Source organism: Lissotriton helveticus, chromosome 3_1, assembly GCF_964261635.1.
Source record: "Lissotriton helveticus chromosome 3_1, aLisHel1.1, whole genome shotgun sequence".
Taxonomy (NCBI): domain Eukaryota; kingdom Metazoa; phylum Chordata; class Amphibia; order Caudata; family Salamandridae; genus Lissotriton; species Lissotriton helveticus.
The window spans coordinates 827,465,769-827,493,197 of NC_136061.1; positions in this window are offsets into that span (position 1 = coordinate 827,465,769).

Sequence of the window (27,429 nt, forward strand, 5' to 3'; positions counted from 1 at the left end):
ACTCATTCTCTTTTTCTTAATTGTTTACTTCACTCCTACACACACACCTCACCCCCCTCCCAACACACACACACCTCTTACATACACCCCACACACACATCACACACACACCTCATACACACACACACCCCCCACACACACTCTTCACACACACACACACACACATTCCATACACACACATACATCCCACACACATAACCCCCACACCCATACACCCCTCACAGATATCTCACACACCCTCACCTCCACCCACACGGAAACACCCCACACACCCACACCCACAGACACACCTTAGACACCCATATCCCGACCTACACCCACTGAATCCCTATAAGTCACACACACTGCATTAATTACCTTTCTTTGCTGTTTCACTCAAACCCATTCAGGCACTGTTTCCTTTACTCGCTTTGTCCTTTCTCTTTGTCACTCCCCATGTCTTATCCTAATTCAATTTTTCACCCTCTTTCACCCCTCTTTACTTACACTAACTCGTCTTTTCTCACCCTCCTTCACCGTTCTTCATTTATCCCGGTTCCGCCACTACCCTTCATTCTCCATTTTTTACTGTCCTTTCTTTTTCTTTCAACACCCATTCACATTCTCCCACTATCTCTACTTTAGTCTTCTTCCTCTCTCTTCTTCTTCGCTCCTTTAGTCATTTTACTTTTCTCACTTTCACCCTATTACACCTTCTCTGTTTTTTACTATGTAATAAACAATCCCTCTGTGTTTCTCCCTCTAGCTCTCTTTCTCTTAACATTACTCTCTTTGTGTTCTTCCCTCATGCTAACTCCTTCATTAATTTTTTTTTTCTTTTTTTGTTTTGGTTGCGCGCCCCGGTGCGCGTCCCGGTGCACGTACCGGTACGCGTACCCTGCAGAAAAAAGATTGACAGAGATTCTTTAAAAATATAGGTTTATTTTTATAAAGTAAAGGTAGTTCTAAAAAGAACTGTTTTTTTTATTCATTTTGTTGTTTTATATTTTTTTTAATGTTTTTCTGAACATTTTGTACTTTTTTTGGCTTTTCTGAACACTTTTATATTTTTTTTGTATTTTTTATGGGGAGAAACAAAAAACAGGGAATTGTAAATGGCTCAAATGGAGCAAAAAAAAATCAGGGAAAATTAGGGTTTTCTTGGACACTTATGGTTATCACCAGCAACCATGATAAGTTCGATACTTTGCTCACCATAGCAAAGTGTCTTGTTACAATATTTGAACACGATTTTGTAATCGGCAAACTTAGGTTGAATAGTAGCCAATGTGTCTCTTGCCCCCGGACCCGATGGAGTGGGTTGTTTTGATGTTGAGGGTCTAGACGTTGATGGGGGTAGCTTACTTTAACTCTGCATTAGAGTAATTGTTTGGATGCCAACGCATCATGTGGCGAATCATCGTATATTCCCGAAGGAATATTTTTTGTTAGGGTTCCCCCGGGACAGCTCAGCACCACAAATCAAGCAAGTCACCTTTGCAGCGTTGACTTTTTTAAAACCCCTTGGGATTTTGTAGAACTCCCATACAAAGTGCTCTTTAGGTTTGTAGGGCTGTTTATCTTCAGGCAGGAACTGCCTTGTCTGTGCCTCCTCTTCATCATCCTCCTCCTCTTCCTCTTGACCACCAATGTAATCTTCTGGTGGTCTTTTAGATGGTGGTGGTGGTGGGGCAGATGCTCCAGCTGTTGCTGCTACTGTAGCCATTTTATACTAGTAAAGAGTAGAGATAGAACTCAAAACAGGTCTTCCTCAGTCAAAGGACAAAGTCAGAATAAGGAAAAAGGTGGGGTCTTTCATCATTTGGAAAACTAAACTGTTCTGGACCAATGAAAAGTGTCATTTTCAAGTCACATGATCCAGGCTTTCATCATTTTGAAACCAAAACTGATCTGCACCAATGAAAAGTGTTATTTTCAGATCACATGACCCGACGCGCTTATGCTACGCTAAGCGAGTCGAGAAGTTGCGCGATCGTATGCGATCGCGTGCTTCCGGGTGCGCTTACGCAGTACGTCATATGACGCATCACGCGGCTGTGCGATACGTCACGATGTTGTGTTCGTTCGCGGCAATAGCGCTATCGGGACGCTCACCGGTACGCGCCCCGGGGCCGCCGTAACATTGAGCTTACCCGTGCGTTCACCGGTACGCGCCCCGGGCAAAAAATATTTTTACAAAATTACATTTTTTTTAAAAAAACTATTACATAATTATACAATATAAAATTCGTTATAAAAAAAATTACTTTTCATACCTATAGAGATTTGCTATTAAAAAACCATTGAAATTCACTGAAAAAACCATAGGTTTCACACCAGTTATAGTTAGGAATTAGCATTTAAAAAACCTATTAAATTCACTGAAAAAACCATAGGTTTCACACCAGTTATAGTTAGCTGGAAATTTTACTCGCATAAAACCATTGAAATTCCCACGTTATAGTTAGTTGGACTCACTATAACTTGCGCGTGCAATGCACTGCTGATAACGTCACATATTACATCACTCATGACATGGTCAGTGACATCACTCATGACATCACTGATGACACCATCCTTGTGACAGAGTGACAGACCTCCTTTCACTGTAATGTAACCCTTGAAACACATATTCAATAATAGAAACTAAAATTTAAAAAAAATGGAGATACCCATCACAGTTACAACAACCAATTCAATAATTCCACCATCTATATACACATCAACTCATTGACCAACAGTTCTATATAGTCACTCATACATATACTCACTCATCATATGTAGTGATACACCTATACATCCTGTTACACACCGACAGTCATCCAAAAGATATTCTCACACATACTCACACATGCAAATAAACTATTGAACATCCATTTATTTGCATATACAGCTATACACACACCACCACCTTACTTCTAAGGAAACTTACACATACTTACTCTCTTAAACAATCACTTATAGAAACACATACTTATTTAAACAGGAACTCTTACAATCCCTCACTCTCACATATACTCACTTATATACATCAATATTCACATATATTAGATTAAATCATATGTAGTTACTGATAAAGACACTAATGAGACAGTCATTCATTCACTAACATACACATATACACACTCATCCACCCATACAGTCCTGCACATATGCTGTCTTCAAAACACATACAAAGAGAGAGTCAGTCATTCATGCATCTATGTGCTAAGTAATACCCCCACCAAACCATACAAACACTTATACTGATACTAAGAAAAACATCTAATAACCCATATACCTACACATGTAGCTACTCACCAACCCATGCAGCCACTTATACACAAAGTGAAACACTAATCCATATATTTAAATATTTAAACATTACTCACTAATATATGTATTCACTAAGATACACTTAATCAGCAAGTTAACAAATCAATTTTTGTTTTTAAAACATCCATGTAAACACTTATTTAAACATTTATTCTTCCATCAACCTTTACATATACATATATAACACATAATTATTTTTTAAAAATACACACATTCACTGGATGGTGTCATCAGTGATGTCATGAGTGATGTCACTGACCATGTCATGAGTGATGTAATATGTGACGTCATCAGCAGTGCATTGCAGGCGCAAGTTATAGTGAGTCCAACTAACTATAACGTGGGAATTTCAATGGTTTTATGCGAGTAAAATTTCCAGCTAACTATAACTGGTGTGAAACCTATGGTTTTTTCAGTGAATATATATATATATATATATATATATATATATTCCTCAACACAATCCCACCAAGGGTGCCGAACGCATCGACGGGTGTTCCATAAGCGGGGGTGGAACCCGTTCCTGTAAAGTAACAACCAAGAGACACATGGAGCACTCGCGGGGCAATTTTAATGACAGTATTTCGCAGACGCGTTTCAGCGTTATGCCTTCTTCCGTGCAGTCAAGTCATTAGGCAGTAAGCAAAGCGTTGATTTGTTTTTAGCTCCCATCAGTTGTTCCTATTGGTAGGGCCTTGACCAATGAGCAAGCGACAAAGTTCTTTCTGGGATTTTCACCCTCTTTTGTCGCCGCTCATGTGATTGGAAATCTTGTCATTTTGCACACACCTCATCTGCCGCAGAACTCGCGGGTGTCCGTGCATTTACTGGGCATCCTAGATTTGCATAATCCATATATATATATATATATATATATATATATATATATATATATATATATATATATATATATATATATATAAACTAATGGTGGTCGCCAGTAGGTAGTTATAGTTAGGACATATTATCCATAGGAAATTCGTAAAATTCTTTTCCCAATAACTTTGGTGCACGTTGCGAATCTTTGCAAAATTGTCAAAACTCGTGGGGCACTCCAGTACGCTCCTATGTTGAATTATTTTGGGGTGAATCGGCAAGTGGTGGATGAAAAAAAAGGGGGTTCCAAAATGTGTTTTCTCCATGTTAATTCCCATAGGAAACTTTAGACACGGCTACAGCCCAAACTGCTGAATGGAATTACACCAAATTTGGCAAAAAGGTAGCCCTTGTTTCAGAAGGAACTATTTTTGTTAAATGGTGTAAATCTGTTCAGTAGTTCTTGAAAAATAAAAAATAAAAGAGGTCAAAAAATGTATTTCCCATAGGAAACTTTAGACAAGGGTACAGCTCGAACTGCTGAACGGAATTACACTGAATTTGGCATGAAGGTAGCCCTTGCCTGATAAAGAACTCTTTTTCTTAAATGGTGTAAATCTGTTCAGTAGTTGCTCAGAAAATCACAAAATAAAAGTTTTGGTATATAGAGGCACAATGGATCCGCGCACCCTCCCAATCACAAGCTTCAGGCTTATTGGCTGTCAACACTCCAAACCAGGAAGTGCTGGCAGCCCACTTGTGCCTCGGTAACCGAGGCACAAGAAAACAGGGAAACAGATCAAAAAAACAAGAAAAGGAGGCATGGTAGAAACACCCTGAACCCCTATTACTGCTCAGGGGGTCCCAAAAAAGCATTTTTTTGAAAAAACATTATTGGCGAGATTCGCGCACCCAGCAAGAACTTTGGGCAGAATTTTTTTTTTTAAACGAAGTGCGGGCCTCTGTGGTGCTTACTGGAGGTACATGGTGGGTTAGTTGGACTCAGGGACTCTCAGGATTCAAGAACACTTAATCCCCCAACTTGAAACATGCCACGGGTGCCTTTGCACAGTGGTGAAGGGTGGGGGGCAGTGCCGGAGGTGAAATGTGTCCAAACAAGCCCTGTGGTGTGTTTTAAGTTGGGGAATTAAGTCCCCTTTAATCCTGAGGGCCCCTGGGGCCAACTAGGCCACCAGGTACCTCTAGTAAGCGCCACAGGCCTGCGTTACATACAGTGACTCACTTATTAATGCATCTATGCACTAAGTAATACCCCCAGCGAACCACACAGACACTCACACACTCATACTGATACTCAGAAAAACAACTAATACCACATATAGACACTCATGTAGCTACTCACCAACCCATGCAATCACTTATACACAAAGTGAGAGACTGATACAGATATTTACATATTTAAACATTACTCACTTACCCATGTATTCACTAAGATACAGTTAGTCAGTTATACAATCAATTTTACACAAAAAACATTTAGACACTTATATACCAATTGATTCTTACATCGACCTTGAGATATACATATATAAAACATATTTAATTTTCAGAGAAACACACATTCACTGGATGATTTCATCAGTGATGTCATCATGAGTGATGTCACTGACCATGTCATGAGCGATGTAATATGTGATGTCATCAGCAGTGCATTGCAGGCGCGCAAGTTATAGTGAGCTGAATTAACTATAACAGGGGAATTTCTATGTTTTTGTACGAGTGAAATGTCCAACTAACTATAACGCCCCTGAAACCTATGGTTTTTTCAGTGAATATATATATAAATATATATATATATATATATTACAAATTTTCAAGAAACTTTTGAAAAATAATTAATCCACCTCAGCTTATTCATGGAGAGTTTTGGGGTGATCTGGCAAGAGGGGACCAAGAAAAAGGGGGTCCAAAAGCACGTTTTCCCCATGCAATGTTTTATAGGAAAATTAGACGCATCTATGACCAAAATGGCTGAACACAATTGCACCATATTTGGCAGAAAGCTAGATCTTGCTCCAGAAAGCGTGCGTTTTATGATTTCATGTAATACCATTCACTAGTTGGTGGAATCATGCGATATTTGCATCCCTATTTACAGAGCCTCTGGAGGCCTCGTGTACCCCATGCTTTGGGGCTAGTATATTTATCTTTTGAGAAAATGCAAACCCCATAACCTGAGCCTTTTGAGGCCCTGGTGACTGCAACCCCCAGGGTAGGTATAATTATAAATGGGTAGGGGGGCATGCAGCCATAGCCTTAAACTGACACTGGAGACCTGAACCCCTAGAGCCCAATCAAGGCAGTGTTTCGGGGACACCATCACCATGGACATGGAAGTGTTCCATGCCTCGGAGAATGGAGGCAGAGAACGAATGCCTAAATCACAATGCCATCTACAACATACATTTTCCAGTAAATTATTCCACTTACTCTTTGCACATTGTAATGAGCCAAATCATGTTGCTGCTTTGTAGAAATAATGGCACAGTACTTCTACTGAACTGTTTTGTTTCCAGCGAGTGCACAAAGGCAGTGAGGTAATGAACATGTATTCCTGCCTCGCTGTTTACTTATCATGTTGATCATTTCCAAAAACAAAATGGGTACGTGTTTTGCCAGTAACTGAAAACATTATAGAAATGCTTGCTTAAAAACAACATAAGTTCTGTCACATTAGACAAAAACACTCCAAAACATATATTTAGTTTAAAATATAGTTGGTGAATCGTGTGAGCCTGTGAATCAAGATGGCAGCCACCCACTGAGTCCAGGCGGTGAATAGACATAATTGCCATTTTTGTACGATAATGGGCCTGTCTTATAGCGTGTCCCAGTTTGCTGTAGCTCCATATCCATGTCGCTTCAGAAGGCTGTGTTTGCTGTTCCTTGTTTCGTCTAATTAAGGGAGGTTTCCTTCTTCAGCCTTTCACCGGTGTCTCCCTGCAACTACTACTGAGTTTTCCTGTCAGGAGGTTGGAGTCACTTTGAGGAAAGGATGCTCCTGAGGCCTTGGCCTTGGCCACTCCCACAGCTGGTTTTAGCTGCTGCACAGCTCAATATCAAAGTATTATTTTTCTGGATGAATAATTCTTTATTTATTCTTGAGCCTTACCTTTATATCAATAGTTTGTTTGCTATGGAAGCCAAAAATATCCATGTTATGCATAACAAACTTAAGCAAAATACCTGTTAAATTCAAATGAGTGGAAGTTAATTAACCTTTATTTTCCACATTACTTGAGGAAATAGAAGCTGCTCGCTTTAACACTGATACTACCGTATCAGACATCAAAAATATGTGCAAAGATATGGCTGGCCTCTCTATGAAAGTATCAAACAATGTAATAAAAATTCAAGATAATAATGTAAAAATTGACAGTCGCATGCATATTGCATATTGCAGCACAAATTGCAGCAAAAATAGTGCCAATGAGTAAATTATTACTTGACTTAGAAAATCGCAATCAACAGTACTGCTTACGGATATTTAATTTACTGGAAGTGTGGAAGGTAATGACTGTAGTTTGTATTTGGAAAATCTTTTACCTGGTCTTTTACTTAAAATTTCCAGAAAAACGTTAGATTGATAAGGCGCACAGAATTCCTTCTCATCACAGTCCTAGCCAGAAAAAAACATGTCAGATGATAGTTTAAGTTTTATGTCATCACCAGTAGTGGTGATACGAAAGGCGGCAAGAGATATTCCATCCTTGATGGTTAATAGGAATAACATTTTTCTTCATCAAGACTTTGCTAAGGAGACTGTTAACATCCACAAAGAGTTTACTGATCCTTGACCACGACTGAGAAGCTCTGGTTTCAAGTATGGATTTGCTCAACTATGCAAATTTAGAAAGATTTTTTTTTTATGTCCTTTCAAAGGATCTTGGCCTCTTCGTAAATCAGCACTCACAGCTTTCCATGGAAACAAATTACTCTGTTACTTGAATATTTGGTTTAAGTTTCTTACAACTAGCCTCTTTAGTAGAGTTCTTTGTAAGGGCATGCAGTCAGGTAATTCTTGTCATGCAATGTGTGCGATTCAAAGTACTATTTATGTTTTTTTTGATTGTGTTCATGTCTTTCCTTTTTCTCTGCTCTCATAATGTTAGAGCTACTTCTTCTTTCCGTCTATCTGGTTATTTATTTTCCTTTCTCTTTCATATTTTATGATGATGTCTAATATTAAAGGCATTAAAATAGTTTCTTTTATTGTTAAAGGTTTACGACACTGTGTTAAACATACTAAGGTTTTAGATTATTTAGCTAGACATAAGGCTGATATATGTTTTCTTCAGGAGACCATTATAGTGATACTGTTTTATCTTACATGAACAAAAAGTGGGTAGGCACTATTATTTCTAGACCTGCACATGTTAGGAAAAATGGAGTTGCTATCCTCGTTGCAAAAAATCACATCTTCAAATTTGCACAAATGCTCTGATTCTAAAAGACATTTTATCTTATCTAAAATCAAAATTCATTACTATTTTGTATCTAATTAATGTGTATAGTCCCACCAATGATGACCCAGATTTTTTGTCTCTTTTAACATCTGAAGTACAAAAATTGGGTAATGTACCAATTATTATTGGAGGAGACTTTAATCTTATATGTGACCCCTTGCCGGACAGAATTCTCCAAAGCAAATATCATCCTCCAAAAGATTATTTCACGCTAAAATCTATTTTAGAACCACCAAATTGATAGATGTTTGGTGTTTGTATCATTCAAAAGACAAGCAATTTACTTTCTTTTCTAATCCTTGTAATTCCTATTCTTGAATTGATTATTTATTAATATCCCGTAAATTAATGAATTCTGTTATTAATCCTACTACGCAGAATATTGATATTTCTGATCATGCACTTATCGCTTGCATTTTATGTCCTACCTCTTCTCAACCATCTCAAGGTAGATGGCGTATGAATTTCAACGTTGTCCTTAATGAAAAAGACAGGCCAAGAATTTTGTCGGCAATTCATGACTATTTTTCATTTAATCCTGATGGTTATACATTACTTGTCACTCAATGGGATGCATTTAAGGCATATGTTAGAGGAGAGACGATATCTATTATTGCACATGATAATAAATCATTTAATTTTAGAACTGAGGAATTAGATAAGCAAATAGTTAAATTCGAACGTCTATTTAATACTTCTACTCATATCAAATACAAATTACAATTTCAAACACTTTGTTATGAACTGAACTCCATACTTAGCAAAAAAATGTGCAAACACAAAGCTACATTTTGTTTTAATGCTAACAGATCTGGAAGATTTTTGGCCAATTAGCTTCACATTAAGAGAGATAAAAATCAAATTAATGCTATTCAAACATCTAGTGGTCAAATAGCTTTATCTCATAAAGAAATAATTAGTGAATTTATGAATTACTATTCAACTTTATATAGTAAACCTGTACCTAATGATATGTTACATATGGGCAACGTTTTGGATAGGTGTGGTTTACCTAAACATTCTCCTGCAGTTTGAAATAAATTTGATTTGTCAATTACTTTAGATGAAATAGATTCAACTATTAAATCCCTTAAATTACTTAAATCTCCAGGTCCAGATGATATCCCTAAAGAATTTTAAAAATAATTTTCTCCTCACCTATCTTCTCATTTACTCAAACAATTTATTTACTATAGTACTACTGGATCAACTTATGGGTCCTTTACTGAAGCTTTGATTATAGTCCTCCCAAAAACGGATACAATCCCCTCTTTAGTTACTAGTTATCAACCTCTTCTCTTTAATCGATCAAGATTGTAAACTTTATGCAAAGATTCTTGCAACTAGGTTGACTTCTGTGCTGCCTAACATAGTGCATATTGGTCAATCTGGTTATATGAAAAATTGGCATCCCGTCAATAATGTTAGATTACTGTTTCATGAGATTGAAGCTGGATCATCAGTACCTAAACCAGCTGGCGTCTTGGCATTAGATGCCGAAATGGCTTTTTATAAAGTCCATGGGCAATATCTTGTTTGTACATTATAATCATTTAATGTTGGTACCTCCTTTGTTTGCATTATTTCAGCTCTATATTCTGGTCCATTTGCCAAACATTATGTTAATGGTAAAACTTCTAATCATTTTCCCATTTTTGGGGGCACTAGCAGGGTTGTCCTTTATCTCCTTTGCTTTTTCTTCTTGCTATTGAACCTTCCCTAATTTCTATAAAAAATTGTGTAGAAAATGAAGGCCTTTTTATACATAAAGTTTCTATTAAAACGTCTGCATATGCTGATGATGTACACCTATATATTGGTAATCCATAATCATATATTTCTCCGTTATTAAATCTAATTAACACTTACTCTCGGATTTCAGAATATACATTAAACACTAATAAAACTGAATGTTGTCCTTTAAATGCTCATTGTACAATTTATATGCTCCCAAACAAAGAAATTGTTTGGCATAAAGACAAGCTTAAATATCTAGGTATATTATTTTCTACCATAAAGCAATCCCATTCTTTAAATTATGAATATGTTCTTGCCTATATTACGGAAAAAAATAAAAAAAATGGTCTAGGCTACATATTACTTGTGGGGAAAGATGGATGCTATTAAAATGATTATAGCTCCCCAAAAATTCTATTTTCTTTCCATAATGCCTTTTTAACATTGATAGAGCGCGCAGGTCACCCAACTATAATTTTTACCATATGCACATTTTCGGCCCATAAAATCAATTTACCATATTTATTAATCGGGTAACCTACACACTACTACCAGTAACCCAGTTCTTCCTATTTATTTCCAATGTACCCGACTTACCAATCCTCGTCACGGGTACCTATGATCACAATGGATCAGGGAGCTAGCTGAAAAAGGTAAGCAGTCACCAAAATACAATAACATTTATAATATTTGCACTCTTTATAATAACCACAGACTCGGGAAGTTTTTAAAACCTTTATCTAGTCTTCATCAAAAGTAGAAAGCATGAAATTCACAGTGAGTAAACTATCAATGAACAAAATCATGAAAATCGTATAACCATACAGAAAATAGATTAGGCCAACCATTTAGAAATGTAAAGGGAAGGTAAGAACAGCGAACATGCTCGAATGTCACAGTTTGAATACCCCTCGAAGGTGGGTAGGGCAAAAGAGCTTTAATTTGCCTATAGGGAAGGAAAAAATGGAACACGCTAATGATTCAAAGTAATCACTTTAATTCAGCTAAAAGGAGGGTGAAGAAAAGGAACCTCTATCAATCAATCAATCATGCCATTTGTATAGTGCACTACTCACCCGGGAGGGTCTCAAGGCGCTTGGGGGGAGGGGTATGCTACTGCTCGAACAGCCAGGTCTTGAGTTGTTTCCTGAAGGCGAGATGGTCCTGGGTCAGCCGAAGGTGGATGGGGAGGGAGTTCCAAGTCTTGGCAGCCAGGTAAGAGAAGGATCTTCCTCCGGCGGTGGCTCTTCAGATGCGGGGTACGGCTGCGAGGGCGAGGCTGGCGGACCGTAGCTGGCGGGTGGGCGTGTAGAAGGTCAGGCGGTCGTTGAGGTACTTGGGGCCCAGGTCGTGGAGAGACTTGTGTGCGTGGGTGAGGAGCCGGAACGTGATCCTCTTGTAGACGGGGAGCCAGTGCAGGTTCCTCAGGTGGCTAGAGATGTGGCTGCGTCGGGGGACATCCAGGATGAGTCGGGCGGAGGCGTTCTGGATACGCTGGAGTCTTTTCTGTAGCTTGGCTGTGGTTCCGGCGTAGAGGGTGTTTCCGTAGTCCAGTCGGCTGGTGACGAGTGCCTGGGTGACAGTCTTCCTGGTCTCGGTCAGGATCCAGCGGAAGATCTTGCGAAGCATACGCAGGGTGTTGAAGCACGATGAGGAGACGGCGTTGACTTGTCTCGTCATCGAGAGGGAGGGGTCCAGGATGAAGCCCAGGTTGCGTGCATGGTCGGTTGGCTTGGGTGCGGTGCCCAGGGCTGGGGGCCACCAGGAGTCGTCCCAGGCGGAGGGCGAAGATCCCAGGATGAGGACTTCCGTCTTGTCCGAGTTGAGTTTCAGGCGGCTGTCCTTCATCCACTCGGCGACGTCTTTCATCCCTTCGTGTAGGCAGGTTCTGGCGGTGTCGGGGTCTCTGGTGAGGGAGAGGATCAGCTGGGTGTCGTCAACGTAAGAGATGATGTTGAGGTTGTGCTGGCGTGCGATGGCTGCGAGAGGTTTCATGTAGATGTTGAAGAGGGTGGGGCTGAGTGAAGATCCTTGCGGGACGCTGCAGATGACTTCGGTGGCCTCGGAGCGAAACGGGGGGAGGCGGACTCTTTGTGTTCTTCCGGCGAGGAACAAGATGATCCACTCCAGTGGCTTCTCTTGGATACCGATGTTGCTGAGGCGCTGGACTAGGGTGCGGTGGCTGACCGTGTCGAACGCAGCGGAGAGGTCCAGGAGGATGAGGGCCACTGTTTCCCCCTTGTCGAGCAGGGTCCGGATGTCGTCGGTGGCTGCAATGAGGGCGGTCTCGGTGCTGTGGTTGGCTCTGAAGCCGGACTGCGAGCGGTCGAGGGATCCGTTCGTCTCGAGGAAGGCGGTCAGCTGTCTGTTGACGATCTTCTCGATGACTTTAGCAGGAAAAGGGAGGAGCGAGATGGGGCGGAAGTTTTTGAGATCGGTGGGATCCGCTGTAGGTTTCTTCAGGAGGGCGCTGATCTCGGCGTGCTTCCAGCTCTCCGGGAAGGTGGCAGTGTTAAAGGAGGCGTTGATGATGTTCCGGAGTTGGGGTGCGATGGTGGAGTCGGCCTTGTTGAAGACATGGTGTGGGCAGGGGTCGGTCGGTGATCCGGAGTGGATGGTGTTCATCGTGCGGGCTGTTTCTTCGGTGGTCACTGTGGTCCAGGTGCGAAGGGTGGCGGTGGGGGGCATTGGTTCGACGGTTGGGTGCGTGGGTGGGGCGCCAAAGCTGTTGTGGATGTCGGCGATCTTGCGGTGGAAGAACGAGGCGAGGGAGTCGCAGAGGTCTTGTGACGGAGTGATGTCGTTGGTGCCGGTGCTGGGGTTGGAGAACTCCTTGACGATAGTGAAGAGCTCTTTGCTGTCGTGGGCGTTGTTGTCCAGTCGTTCATTCAGGGATTTCTTCTTGGTGGTGCGGATGAGCTGGTGGTGCTTGCGGGTAGCGTGTTTGAGGGCGGTCATGTTGTCGGTGGTTCGGTCGAGGAGCCAGGCTTTCTCGAGGGTGCGGCAGGTCTTCTTGGAGTCCTTGAGGTCGTCGGTGAACCAGGATGCCTTCTTGCTTCTGGGTCTGCTGGGAGGGTTCTTTAGTGGCGCGAGGTCATCGGCGCAGGCGGTCAGCCACTGTGTGAAGTTGCGGGCTGCTTCGTTGGGGTCCGTTGTGTTGGCGGGTGGGCTCTGGCTGAGGGAGGTGGTGAGCTGGTCTGCGGTGATCTTGCTCCAATTCCTGTGAGGTACCTGTTGCGGGTGGTGGTGAGTCGTGGATCTTTTGAAGCTGAAGTGGACGCAGCTGTGGTCGGTCCAGTGGAGTCCGATGGCGTGGCTGAAGGTGATGTACTTGCTGGAAGAGAAGACGGGATCAAGCGTGTGGCCGGCGTAGTGGGTGGGGGTGTTGACCAGTTGATTGAGTCCGAGGTTGGCGAGGTTTTCCAACAGGGCGGTGGTTTTGCGGTCCTTGTTGTTCTCCAGGTGGAAGTTGAGGTCCCCGAGGAGGATGTAGTCAGTGGAGGGGAGGCCGTGCGGGCTGATGAAGTCTGTGATGTCTTCGCTGAATTGTGTGCGTGGTCCCGGGGGTCTGTAGACGAGGGTGCCTCTGAGGGTCGTCTTAGGGTCGGTGTGAATCTGGAAGTGGAGATGTTCGGCTGCGGCGAAGGAGTCGTTGGCGTCGGTCGTGATGCGGATGGTGTTCCTGTGGACGATGGCGATGCCACCTCCGGTCTGGTTGATGCGGTCCCTCCTGATGATTTTGTACCCGTCCGGGATGGCAATGGCGATGTCGGGTGCAGAGGAGGCCTTCATCCAGGTTTCCGTGAGGAAGGCGACGTCCGGTGATGTAGCGTCGGGGAGGTTCCAGAGTTCCACGTCGTGTTTGTGGACGGAGCGGGTGTTGATCAGGATGCACTTGAGGTGGTTGCTGCTGGTTTTTGTCTTGGCGGGTGCGGGGCAGGTTCGGAGGCAGGTGAACTTGCAGGTGCAGCAGGTGAAGGGTCCGTGGGTGCGTCTCGGGGTGGCTCGGCAGCAGGCGTGGGTCCGGCCGGCATTGAGTGCGTTGAGAGTGGCGGCGTCGTAGGTCAGTCGGGTCGTCTTGCCTCGGCGGGGAGGGCCAGGGGTCCTGGCACTGGGGCGGGCCAGGCGCGGACGGGCGCAGACGGGCTTAGCTTTGGCGCACCTTCGGCGCTCAATCGGCGCTCCCGCTGCGCGCGTCCGCTGCGCGGTCGCTCTGGGGGCGTCATAAGTAAGGAGCCGGGAGGGAGGAGCAGCTGGGTGGCGGGAGCAGGGCGGCGAATGGAATCACAGGGGGGCGGGGCCGCAGGGAGGCAGCAGCGGGAAATTCCAAGAAGCAGCGGGCAGCGGGAAATTCCCAGGAGCAGCTGGAAATTCCCAGGAGCAGCGGGCAGCGAGCGAAGGAATCTGCAGGCAGGAGGCGGCAAAGGCAGGCAGGAGCGGCAGCAGTGAGTGGGGCGACCAAGCATAGTTCATGAGCAGTATTTCACAACTTCCTTAAAGGATGGGAAGAAAATGGAACATGCTAATAAAACAGCAAAAGTGTAAAACTTTATTATTGGTCAGCACAGGGAAGGTAAGAAAGGGAACAAGGTGCAAATAAGACTTTTAGCAGTTTCAGAAAGCAAGAAAAGGACGTAAGTTTATTTCCCACACAGATTTATATTTACCTAGAAAAGTGTGGAGACCAACCCTGGCCACGGGTCAGTTAAGGACAGTAGCAACCCCAAAGAATACAGTCGCCAGTAGGCCAGCAGGTGAAGTATGGAAACCCAGGACAGGAAAACCAGGACAGGACCACCAAGGTAAGACCAGCACCCGCAGTTCAGTTGCAACGCCTGCGCTACACCCTCTCTATAGCTATCAGTCAGAACCCAGACTGGGTTATTGAATTCCCCAGCAAAATGCTTCGCCAGCACTTAAGGTTCCCCAAAACCCCGAATGGGTCTGTGAGTCTGTCTGACAGAGTGCTCCGCAGCACCTCTGTTTCTCGATCAGCTATTGAGTGCGTTGGGTCAGTGACAGGTCAGCTATTCGGACAAGTCGGACAAATTCTCTAGCTAAACCTAGGCTAGTTATACTGTTTCAGGTCAGTGTTCCACCCCCCAAATGTTGCAAGTGTAAGTATCCCCAATTTCGATTGGACAAAAGAAAGGACAGGTCATCACACCTCCTAGGATTTGACTTTCTCAAGCTCATAATTTGCATTTTCCAAGACCGCCCCTTGAATTTCAGATTATCAGGGTGTAAAACAATACATGTTCTTCTTACAAATACAATGTATGCAACTAGGGTTCGCGAGGTGAGGTTCCCATGAGTCTCTTCTCAGTCAGTCAGCTACTTGGCAGGAATTCAAAGGTCATCTGCTTCAGGAGACTTGCGGATCTCGCGCAGACTCAGTTTCAGGCAAAATGGAGTACAGCAAGGGAAGGCAGGTCATATTTCGTAATGTACCATGAAATGGAAAAGAACAGTTTTAGAACATGAAAAAAATAAATGCACTGTATACCATGAATCACTATACTACTCCCCTTACTTTATAATAACTATAGCATTAAAATGAATGCAGAACGAACAGCATAGCAAAAGCATTGCTGCAAGCTTCAGACATGTGAGAACACAAAGCAGCCATTTTAGCTTTAATGCGCAAGTGCAAAAGGTTTCCCACCAGAACTGCGAGTACGTCACATCACATGGGTATGACCAACGCATGCGCAGAAGAAATTCTCGCCTAGCAGCAGCCATTTTAATCTGCAAGCGTATTACTATTTAGTAAACACATAAGCAAGCATCACTCGGATACCCAAAATGTAATAATAAAGGGGAAATTAGTAAAACAAACAAGTTGATTAATACTATTAGGGTTATTCGAGGTTCATGAGTTCAAGCAAGTCGCTTTACGTGCGAATTCTTGCTCCATCAACATCCTCCTAAATTTTTAAATAATTTGGAAAAATATAAAATATAAATTTATTTGGAATAAAAAACCTCCTAGATTAGATTATAAAAAAATAAAAAGAGTAATGGTGGGGTAGGTTTATTGGATTTCCCTTCTTATCATAAAACATGTATTTTAAATCAAAGTACTTTGTAGTTTCAGCATTCAGAAATTACTACTTTACCTTCTTGGCTTTGTATTGAACAAAGTCTGATATCCCCTTTTCCTTTACCCACATTGCTCACCATTTCCAAATCTGCAGCTTTGTTAAAACGATCAGTAATACTGAGATCTGCAAAATTAAACTTACAAGATTTAGACTCTCTTTTCCAATATCCTATGTCACTTACATTAAATCTGTCATTATGGCATAATCCTTTGTTAAAATTGGCATGTCAAACTAAATTTTGGGTCTCCTGGATTGCATCTGATAATTTTTTTATTGGTTATTTATTACTGAGTTGCAACAACGATTTAAGTTACAGTCGTCAGATATTTATAATTATGAACTTTTATGTAACTCAATTCTTGATTCAGTTCCAAATAATTTTCCTTTAACCCCTTCGATGCTTATGACGGAACGGTTCCATCATCAGCATCGGTTGGGCTGTGCTGATGACGGAACGTTCCGTCACGACCACGCCCGTTTTTCAAACCTTCAGCACAGCACGAAAATTCGCGCTGCGCTGAAGGTGTTAAATGCCACCTTTGATTTACAATTGTATATGCAAACAATTGCTTCATCATTCCATGCTGTGTTATTGTTTTATAAAACAAATTGAATAATTCTGCAGGGGATAATATCTGCATTCTCTCTTCATTTTGGAATAAGGAATTAGATTTGTCGATATCCTTAGTTATGTGCAGAAAAATGTGGTTGAATAGTATTTCGGGATGGTTGCCTGTTTCTTTATAACAAACTAAGGGGGTTATTACGATGTCATACGGACTTGGTCCGCCCGCCACCGTAGAATTGATTGGGTTCGACCGCCATGCGTGCAACAGTCCTGCATACCCAATTATGATGGGACCGCCACTGCTGTGGTCGCATTCTGCACCATTGACATTGCGGCGGTGGTTGTAGATGTTAAAAAGAGCATGGTATGCGTTACACTGCACTACCTGGCAGGCACTACACTGTGCCTGCCTCTTAGTGCAGTGAAATGTAGGGAGTACCAGGGGTACCCCCAGTGCACACTCATCTTCCCCCAACAAAAGGGGGGCCTGCGACGGGCCACTGAAGTCATTCTCTGCCAGCCTTTCAATTGCGGTTCAACAGCCACAGAAAGGCTTGCTCCCTCTGGCATCATAATTGTGCCGGCGATAAATGCTAGGCTCCGCCGCAAATGTGAGCATGCTGATCGCTCTGTCTGGCAATCGTGACGATTGCTACCTGCGGAAAAGCGGCGGACGGACTTTCCGTCCGTTGCGATACCCACTGCCATCATAATATGGCAGGGGTAAATCTCATGACGATGGCGGAAGGATCACCACCGCAGGCCCGGCTGTGGCTATTTTTCCGCTATCATAATAAGCCCCTAATTCCTTTATACTTTTCAATTGTCTAAGGACCCCGTTAAGATTGTTTCAAGCTAAACTTTTGAATTTGTAGAATTGTTAGAGTTATTCTCTGGATATAGGCTCGTTGAGACATATACTGTATGAGTGCCACTTAATTTGTAAGTTTTGGAAAGAGGTTCGGGACATTATTACTAAAATATTTATTTATCCACTGCCCTTTCTACCATCCTATCTATTATTAGTTGCAAACTTTTCAATTTTTTTTATTTCTGCAGCTTTAATATCAATTACTACTAATTGGAAAAATGCCTCATTATTATCTGTTCATGAATGCTGGGCTTGGATACTTTTTAACAGAAGAGGAGCTAATTTAACTTTATCAGGCATCAGCCTTAATGCTCTTATCTATCAATTATTTTTTAAACCAATCGGTGCTTAGATAGCTTTTGCATCTTTTACTGAGTCTTATTGATAGCAATTCATTGTTACATGTATAGTTATATTGGTTAAGTCTAGTGGCTCTATAACATTTATATACAATGATTGATAATTTTATTTCCTTTTTTTCCTTTTTTTTCATTATAGGATGATAGAACTGGTTTTATAGGCACTTTATTAACTCTTACTCAATAATATCTTACAGTGTAAAGATTTTATCTTCGCAGTTAATATTTTGAAGTGTATTAACTTGCTCCTTTTTGGTGCACTTTTGTGTATGGTCTTTTAGTCTATATAAAATTCAATCAAATATTCTGAACACAAAAAAATAGTTACCTAATCCCAGTCATGTAAATGTAGCTGAACACCATTTTAAGTATGAAGTTGGTTCTTTTCCCACTCCACTTTGGGCATCCCTCAGGGCAGCTGCTGGGCAGTGGTGGGGGGTCAAATGTACTGTTCTCACTCTGCTGCGGGTGTCCCTCAGGACTGGTGCATTTAAAAATATATAATTTTCTCAGGGCTGGTGCTTGACAGTGTTTGGGGGTTAAATGTATTATTTCCATTCTGCTAGGGGTATGCCTCATTGCAGGTGCTGGACAGTGGCTAAGTGTATCAAATTTACTATTACTACTCTGCTGGGGCCGTTCCTCAGGGCAGGTGCTGGATGGACAGTGGATGGGGATTATATTTACTTTTTAAACTCTGCTGGGGCAACCCTCAGGGCATTTACAATGGCCTGGGGTAAAATTTACTATTCCCACTCTGCTAGGGACTTCCATCAGGGCAGTTGCTGGACAGATGTTGGGGGTTAAATGTAGTATTTCCACCCTGCTGGGGGGTCCCTCCAGCCAGGTGCTGGATAGTGGTTGTTTTAAATGTACTATTTCCACACCACTGGGGACGTACCTCAGGGCAGGTGCTAGCCAGTGGTTAGGGGTTACATTTACTATTCCCACTCTTCTGGGTGCGCCCTCAGGGCAGGTACTGAACAGCGGTTGAAGGATACATTTACTATTTCAACTCCCCCAGGGTTGTCCTTCAGGGCAAGTGCTGGAGAGTGGATGGAGAAAAAATGTACTATTCCCACTCCACTGGGTGTGTCCTTCAGGGCTGGTATTGGTCAGTGGCTAAGAAGCCCCATTAGTTTAATTGATATTTTACAAAAAATATACGCAAGGCATGTTTTAAACCGTATAAATATTTGGATCGAGGTTCTTACAAAATTCCAGGCGGGGTTTACAGCCAAAATAAGTACTATAGATCAAGTCCTAAGGTTCTCTTGCTTGTGTTGGAAGTATGTCAACCTAAGGAAGGGTCATTTATACATAGCCTTTGTAGATCTTAGGGCTGCGTTTGATCTTATTCCTCGAAAATTGTTGTGGCAAACACTCAACCATCTAGGACTGCCAGTAAACCTGTTAGAACAGATCACGAGGTTGCACGAAAATAGTTATGCAAGGGTTAGGTGGGGCCCGGGTGGAGAACTAACAAGGCAAATCCCAATAAAACGGGGAGTTCTCCAAGGCTGCGTGTTGGTGCCTACATTATTTTCCTTATTCGTCAACGATATTCCATCCCTTTTGGAGGGCTGTAAAAATGATGCTCCAAAACTGGGGGGAGATAGAATACCAGCCCTCCTCTTCGCTGACGATACTATACTTATATCGCAAACATCTAAGGGGTTGAAATGTTTATTGAATACATTCCAAACATATTGCAGAGAAAAGGGACTTGAGATTAACACAAACAAGATGAAGTACATGGCTATAAACCCGCATAAAACTTTTAGGGAAAATGTGGTTTTAGACGGACACAAACTAGAACATGTTAGGAATTTTAGTTATCTGGGTGTCTCCTTGGATTCTAAACTAGCCTGGAGAACCCAAATTGAAAAAAGTAAAATGATTTTATCTCAAAACATGTTACCTATTATGAAAAGGCATGGAAATAGTCTTAGTAAAGAAGTATCACCAGCACTAGAGGTATTTCAATTTAAAGCGCAAACAGCTGCCTTGTATGGAGCTGAATTATGGGGGCCCTCGTGCAAAAAGGTTTTTGAGGTTGATGAAAATAATTTTTATAGATCATTACTAAGACTACCTGTCCGTACCCCATTAATACCTGTTATTCTTGACTTAAACATGAAGCGTACTGATCACCATGCGATCTTGAGACCATTAATGCTCTGGGTCAGACTTTGGTCGACACCTGAGCTTTCAGACTATAAGGTTGGACTAAAAGAAATCATGGAATTGGATAATAATAATAATAATAATAGTATTTTATGGCTTAACCATGTTTGTAATTGGCTAAAGGAAAATTGGTCTGTCACACTTTTGGGATGATCCATCATTGTTAACTCAAAATTAAAAAAAGATGTTAAAGTTATCTTTTTGGGCATATATGGACCATAGCAGGTTAAATGAAATAGCGATTGGATCTTCAACAAGTAAATTTCTTTGATTTAAGGATACTGCCTGCTTTGAATATTTTTTAGATGAAGTGCGTCCACCACTTGCTAAAACACTGTATATGAAGTATAGATATGGAGTCTTGATAACTAACACAAGCATAGCAAGGTGGTCAAATGATGGCAATGATCAATGTACTTTATGCACATGTAAAGCCAAAGATGATGATTTGCACATTTAGTTTTTTTGTACCGTTTACGCAGTGCCAAAGAAAAGGTGGATTAGACCATTGTGCTTAAATATAGGTGTGTGATCTTATAAAGATGCGGAAAGGATTTTTAAGACCGATACTAATCAAGTTATTATTTTTGGTATTAGTAGGTTTCTCTTAGCCACAAATTTTATAAGAGTAAAATTAGACCTTAAATTGTAATGAAGTGTTGTTGAAGATGAAAGCGCTGTTACATGGAATGATGATGCTATTGGTGTTATTAATGAATTTAAAATGTATATATATATAAACATTTGATTATCATTAACAATGGACCATTGTTGAATAATCATGGACCCAACCTCGAATGTAAAATGTTTTTATTGTAACAAATGCCTTTTTAATTATTTATATATTAATAATTATTTTTATAATGATGAATCCCCCCGACAGTGTCTCTACGGAAAAAGTCACTGTACTGAACCGCATTCTTTGTAGTAATGCCATTCAATGTTTTATGTATTGCAATATGTTTTTTTATGTATCTTTTATGGTACTATTGTATCAAAATTAAGATTATGATATAAGATATAGGCGAAGCAAATTTACTATTGCCTCTCCACTGGGGCTGTCCTTTAGGGCAAGTTCTGGACAGTGGTTGAAGGTTAAATTTACTAATCCTGCACCACTCGGTGCATCCCTCAGGGCAGGTGATGGACAGTGGTTGGGTGTCAAATTTAGTATTCCCACGCTTCTGGGGGTTTCCCTCGGTGCAGGTACTGAACAGTGGTTGGAGGTTAAATTTATTGTTTCCACTCCACTGGAAGCGTCCCTCACGGCAGGTACTGGTTGGTCATTGGGGGCTAAATTTGCTAATCCCACTCTGCTGGGGGCATCCCTCAGGGCTGGTGCTGGACAGTGGCAGGTGGTCAAATCTACTATTAGAACTCTTATGGGAGCAACCCTGAGGGCAGGTGCTGGACAGTGGCTTGGGAGCAAATTTACTATTTCTGCTCCGCTTGGGGGGGACCTCAAAACATGTGCTGGACAGTGTCTGTGGGTCAAATTTATTATTGCAAAAACAACAGTTGATGGACAGAATGCAGAACAATGTCATACATTCACCCTAGTACAGAGATCTGGGTCTAAATACATCGGGCCTCATTTATGAGGCTATGCGTCACTTTTATGCCGCTGGCGCGTCACTTTTTGTGACGCACCAGTGGCGTAAAAAATGCGCCTTGTTGCGCCATATTTAGTTTATTTACAAAGTGACGCATCTAGGTAGATGCATCACTTTGTAAACCCCTGCGCCACATTATACCTGTGCCAGGTATAATGTATGCAAGGGGGCGTATTGACGCAAAAAAAGGGTCGTAGAAGTGACGCAGTGAAATCTATGTGATTTCACTACGCCACTTCGAGGACACAAATGCATCAATTTCTTACGCCTGCCTCACAGCAGGCGTAAGACTGACGCAGGCCGTTTCACATGGGGCTTGCCCCATGTGAAAGGATAAATTGCTGGAGATGCGTCACTTTTGTGACACACCCCAGCAATGCGCGACTTTTGCGCCATACAGATACGTCAGAAATACTGACGTATCTGTAACTCCTTGTGCCATGATGCGTCATACTGTAAATATGATGCATCATTGGTATAGCAAGGAGGGCGCAGTGAAAAGTGACGCATCGCTGTTTTCACGCAGCGATGCGTCACTTTTCATACATGAGGCCCATCGTTTTTCTGCACTCCACACCACCCCAGTTCAGACATGGCCATATGCATACCCTGTGCCTCATGGGTACAGTCCAGCCCGAACGGCCAAGCCATGTCTTCCCTGGACCGGAATCAAGCATCCTGGGACCGGTTTCTGGCTATCAGCCGTCATCAGCCAGGATAGCTTGACTCCAGTGGTGTGGAGAACACGGGACTCACGTCTGAGCATACCCATCCCACTCGGGGTGACAAATGCAAAAACAACAGTTGATGGACAGAATGCAGAACAATGTCATACATTCACCCCAGTACAGAGATCTGGGCCTAAATCCATTGTTTTTCTGCTCTCCACACCACCCCAGTTCAGACAAGGCCATATGCAAATCAGCCTTGACCCTGTGCCTCATGGGTACAGTCCAGCCCGAACTGCCAAGCTATGTCTTCCCTGGACCGGAATCAAGCATCCTAGGACCGGTTTCTGGCTATCAGCCGTGATCAGCCAGGATAGCTTAACTCCAGTGGTGTGGAGAGCACGGGACTCACGTCTGAGCATACCCGTCCCACTCGGGGTGACAAATGCAAAAACAACAGTTGATGGACAGAATGCAGAACAATGTCATACATTGACCCCAGTACAGAGATCTGGGCCTAAATCCATCGTTTTTCTGCACTCCACACCACCCCAGTTCAGACATGGCCATATGCAAATCAGACCGGAATCAAGCATCCTAGGACCGGTTTCTGGCTATCAGCCGTCATCAGCCAAGATAGCTTGACTCCAGTGGTGTGGAGAGGGAAACATCCTTTACAACGCAACTTTTACCACGCAGTGCTATTACAACGCAGGTTTTACAACAAAAACCATTACAACGCATTGCGCTGGGGGGCGCTCTAGGATAGGGAATAGATTTAATTTACTATCCAACACCTTCCCTAGTGTCCACGAGGACTGGAGTTGGAATAGTAAATTAAACTATTCACTATCCAGCACCCCAAAGCGCTATGCGTTGTAATGGTATGCGTAGTAAAACCTGCGTTGTAACAGCATGCGTGGTAAAAGCATGCGTTGTAACGTCATACATCCTTGTGGAGAGCACGGAACTCACGTCTGAGCATACCTGTCCCACTCGGGGTGACAAATGCAAAAACAACAGTTGATGGACAGAAATCAGAACAATGTCATACATTCAATCCATCGCATTTCCGCCCGGTCGACATGTCGAAGGGGAGAAAAGGGTGCAATATGGTGGCGGTGTCTTTCAGACTCTGCCAGTCATATTAGAATGTGCCTTTGTGAATGCCTTTCTGTGACGGCATTGCAGCCACGGAAAGGCATGCAGAGTCTGCTTTGGTAGCCCATTGCGGTCCCCCATGGACTCCGGGGGGTGGGAGGTGCACATGAGGGCTACCTTCAAAGAACAACGTGGCAGGCAATGCGCGGTACCTGTCACGTTGTGCTTTGAAAAGCACAACATGTATTTTTAGCATTGCGACAGACGGTGCTTTAAGCACCGCCCGCAGCAATGTTAAAAATACGGGATGCACCCGCCACTGTGGCGGGTGCATCCAAATTGGCCCAATGGGCCCCCGCCCTTATGGCAGGCGGTCCCTTTTACCGTGAGTATGGGGGGGCGGACAAAGTCCGCCCGCCATCCTAATGATGCCCTATGTAAACTCCTTGTTTAATTGTGTTTTTTCTTATTGTAGGATCACAAACAACTTGAGAAAGATCAAACGAAGGATTAGTCTCTTGCTGCATGAAAGGCACATATCCAGTATCAATAACCAAACAAACACCTATTTCATCCAAGAGAAGACAACTCACAAGAGCATAGTCAGATGTATTGAGCAAAAACCTAACCTCCCTCAAGGTCTCTTGTAGATGTGGGAATTTTAAAACATTGTCTTGCCAATTGAAATTTCTTTTGTCTGTTTTTCACCTTTTGCAGGAAGTTACAGCATGTTCATTTCTCCACCCAACCAACAGAAAAAGAAAAAGAAATTCAGCTTCATAATAAAAGAAATATATTTAATATGCCTTTTCTTTTTTTGTTTTATAGGCCTGAGCAAGATGGCATCTTCGGGCCAAGCTTTTTATGTGAAATCTGCATGGGGAAACCGACTATTAAAGTACAATGGATGTCTTTACTGTAAGGGGAAGATTAAAGATCACAGCAATTATTGGAGATGTGTGCATTATTGTTCATCCCGTTGCAGAGGCAGAGCACCTACTGTGGAGCAGACTTTCCTCAGTACAACAGAAAATAACCACTTTGTCTCTGCAATGCAGATAGAAGTACTAGAACATGTGCAGCACATAAGACTTTGTGCTTCCACCTTCAATGATTCCTGTGGCTCACATGTTGTGCCCCCCTGATATTGCACCTCCAGTTCCTGCACAGTGTGGTGCGCATGCAACACCGTGCAGAACGTGCAGTCCATGCTCTCACGGCAGCGGTCTGCATGTTAGGCTTTCATTTGAGCCTAACAGACCTCTGCTGTCAGACCACCCCTGTACTGCACACCTTATCAGGATTACACTCTGGCAGGTACCACGGCTTTGGCGGTCCTCCAGTGGATGGCACAGTGCAGCCACCGCTGAAGGACGGCCAAACTTGTAATAATGCCCATATTCTAAAAACTAAAGAAGAAATTGTAAATTTGGAAAAATCATCAAATCATGGTGCTTCCGTGGAATCCATTGTGTCATTGTCTAAATCAAAGGCCAGGTATTCCATAAAGGAGTCCGATTCAGCATAAGATGACTGATCAACAGACATAATCCTCATTCCCAGTCGATGCTGGATTAATTACCAGGCAACCTGCATCCATGCAAGAGGAGATTGTAAAGCCAGTCAAATATCCAGTGCCCAATAAAAATGGCACCAGAGGCAGTAGAACACAGGTTGTACGCAAGTAAACCGGGTGGGCGGAATGTTAAGGGCCAGTCAAGATCCTACTCTTGCAGTAGAAATAGTCCAAATATCTGAAACTCAAGATAGTGTTGGAGTAGTTGTAGTTTCATATGGCCTGCAAAAGGAACATCCATTGCGAAAAAGCAGAAATAGGATGAGAATGCCGCAAATGAGGAATAACAGAAACAGAAATCTTACGAATACACTGGAAAAAATGGAATGGATAAAAGCTGGTATTAACCAAAGGCAGTTTGGAATGCACTGACAAGGCCTGTGCTGACAACTTTTAAGAAGTGTGCTAACCTGGTCGTATTTGGAGCATAAAACATTGATGCCCTAATTCACCGAAATGCATGAGAAGGTCTGTATTTAACAATGAGTGTATTTCACTAGAAGTTTTAGCCACCTGCAATTCGAAGGTTTTGTGAGCAGATGTGAAGTCTACTTCATGCTGAAACAATAATGCTTTGAGTCTGCTTAACTGCTTAACTTGTTGAAGTCTGCCTTCAAAGTTAGAATAGAAGGCCACAGAGAGCTATCTGGAATCTCATGCTGAAGAGGCACCAAGACATTGTTGAAACAAGTGACGAGCTGGGAAACGATACTGGGCTTCAGCTCGCATTCTGCAGCAATCTTGATCACCAAGCCTTAAATAACTCCCATTTGAAAGGACCGTTATGAGAAAGAATTGTGGGGACTGGAATTCCTTTAAAATATCATTCCAAATTTGCCGCTGCTCTAGCTGTGGGTGTTCCCAAGCAACATCCATGGAACTTGGAGCATTCCTAGATTTACAACATTTTGCAAAACTAGGAATGCATCAGGATCGTATGCCTCTCCAGTGGAGGCATAGGAATGGTGCAACAAGGAGAAATACTTTTTATTTCTCCTTGTTTTTTCCTATTTCTATGTGTGCTGAATTCTACAGCATGCATAGAAATAGGAAAATGACACTAATTATTGTTTTTGTGCAGGAAGGTGTCCCTTTCTGCACAAAAACAATCATCCCCCCAGCACAGACTCCCTTGCACAATGATGCAAGGTTGTCTGCACTGGTGAATAGCAGCTAATTGTGCACCAGCGCAGGGGAAAGCACAGGAATGCATCGTATTGTTGTTAATATGATGCGACGCTGTGCTTTGAAAATTGCGCAGTACGGTGCACCTAGAAGGCTGGTGGTGCCGCGTTGCATTATTTTTTTTTAGAAGAGGTCTTGTGTGCAAGCTGTTTGAGGGTGGACAGAATGCCAATAACGATGTCATATGTATCTGAATTTTGCTGTTTCGAAGCTATAGCAGGTTGAGTTGAAACGACAGTGTAAATAATATATTTATAATGCTCAAGAGGCTGCACAGGAGATGGCAAAGGTTAAACATGCTCATACTGTAGAAATTCTTGTGTTTTCACAGAAAGGTCAAAGACAAAGTCTACATCAACAGCTGTTAAGGATGTATCCCATTGCATCCACCTAGATGGAAGGCTTTAGCATTAGTTGTTGCTGGCTTTGATGACAGCCTCTAAGGCTGGCACAGGAATAACAATAATGCATTTCCTGTGAGAAAGTGGCCTCTCTTTTAGGATGGCCATCTTCATCATCCGTCAAGTAGATATCATCTACATAGGACAAAGTGCCTAGGCCAAGGTCATGAAGAATTGACACAATTAGTGCTGAAAAACGCCTGCGCTATTCTGATAGCCCATACAAAGTTGTGCATAGCGCATCTGAAAATCCAGGGTGCTAAAAGTGGTCAGAAGCCAAAAATTTTACTGAAAAAAACCCTTGGAAATATCCAATGTGGCTTTATATTTTTTACGGACTATGTTAATGAGTGCCATACTGTGGGTGTTTTGCATTGCAAATGTGCAGGTATGACTATTCAAATATTTGTAATCTAAGACAATGCATAAGTATGATCCGATTTTAAAACAGGAAAATGAGGA